Below are 1,352 nucleotides of genomic sequence, written 5' to 3' on the forward strand. Positions count from 1 at the left end.
ACTCTCCCATCTCAGAACATTTTCATACTTTTTTATTTTAAAAATACTGTACAGAGAGGTCACATTTACATGAGCATGTAATGAGTACATTTCTTAAAAAGGATTGTTACCTCCTCCTTTATTTTCCCTCTACCATCCCTTCCCTCCAACCTCTACAAGTAAACTCCCCTCCCCTCTTCCCCTGCCTAAATTGTAAAGTTCATTTTCCACCATAGTTTCTTGTGCATCTCATTGTTACAATGGGTCAATCTGAATCCCTACTTAAGCATTATTTTTTCCTTCCTCTTCACAAATTAGAGGAGCGTATATACAAGAGGTGGGCACACCAAATTCAAATACAGTGAAAACAGGGGTTATAGCATGAGGGAGGAACATATAAAGAAACAAAAAAACACAGAGACTGTTATAAGTACGTTCGAAACAATAGTAAGAAAAAAAAAAAACTTGTGTTCCTATTTGGGCGTTCATTTCCCTTAACATCATCTTATCTGGTCATATGTGCATAGATTTTGACCTTTTCTGCTTATTCCAAACATATATTAGTTATTAAAATTAGGGAAACCCTGGGACCTATGTTTCTTTGGACCTGGCTTACTTCACTTAATTTTTTTCCAAGTCTTTCCATTTTCTAACAAATTGGGCGATGCCATTCTTTCTTATGGAGGCATAGAATTTCATTGGTACAAATAGCACATTTTCTTGATCTATTTATCTGATGAGGGGCATCGGGGTTGGTTCTATATCTTAGCTATCTTAAACAATGCTGCAATAAATATAATTGTGCTGATAGTTTTAGTACCGTCTTGTTTGTGATATTTTGGGTAAATGCCCAAAAGTGGGATTCCTATGTCATAGGGGAGTTCTATGTGGAGTCTTTTGAGGAACCTCCATACTACTTTCCAAAGTGGTTGAACAACTTTACACTCCCACCAAGAGTGCAGTACAGTTCCCTTGTGGCCACATCCCCTCCAACATCTGTTGTTGTAAAAGTATGGAATGGTACAGGAATTTGCCTATCATCCTTGTGCATGGGCCATTCAAATCTTCTCTGTATCGTTCTAATGTTAGAGTACGCCATGCTGAATGGAGCATAGAACATGTTTTATATATAAAGTGTAATTGATTTTCTTAAACTAGACAATTCAACAAAAAGTAAGTATAAAAGAATTTTCATGAAATTTAAAGCCATGTACTTCTTACATAAGCACACATTTAAGAATAAAGTCAAGATTGACATGTCAAAAACAAAATAATTACAGATATTTGTTGTTCAAGAGATGTGTAGGAGGAGGAATTCAATTATTCTATACAAGGCTCCTGTCATAATGAACACTGTAGCAAGTGTTAAGTTT

The 1,352-nt window shown here is 35.7% G+C and overlaps 1 non-coding gene across 1 annotated transcript; it reads right to left on the bottom strand.

The window, feature by feature from the left end:
• Positions 1–985: 985 nt before the first annotated feature.
• On the bottom strand, positions 986–1,088 carry LOC138824973 (U6 spliceosomal RNA). The gene has a single exon (XR_011371242.1). It is a non-coding gene; the product is annotated as a U6 spliceosomal RNA (small nuclear RNA).
• Between the last annotated feature and the right edge of the window lie 264 nt (positions 1,089–1,352).

This window comes from Dipodomys merriami, unplaced genomic scaffold (genome assembly GCF_024711535.1).
Source record: "Dipodomys merriami isolate MVZ:Mamm:240054 unplaced genomic scaffold, mDipMer1.0.p SCAF_1300, whole genome shotgun sequence".
Classification (NCBI taxonomy): domain Eukaryota; kingdom Metazoa; phylum Chordata; class Mammalia; order Rodentia; family Heteromyidae; genus Dipodomys; species Dipodomys merriami.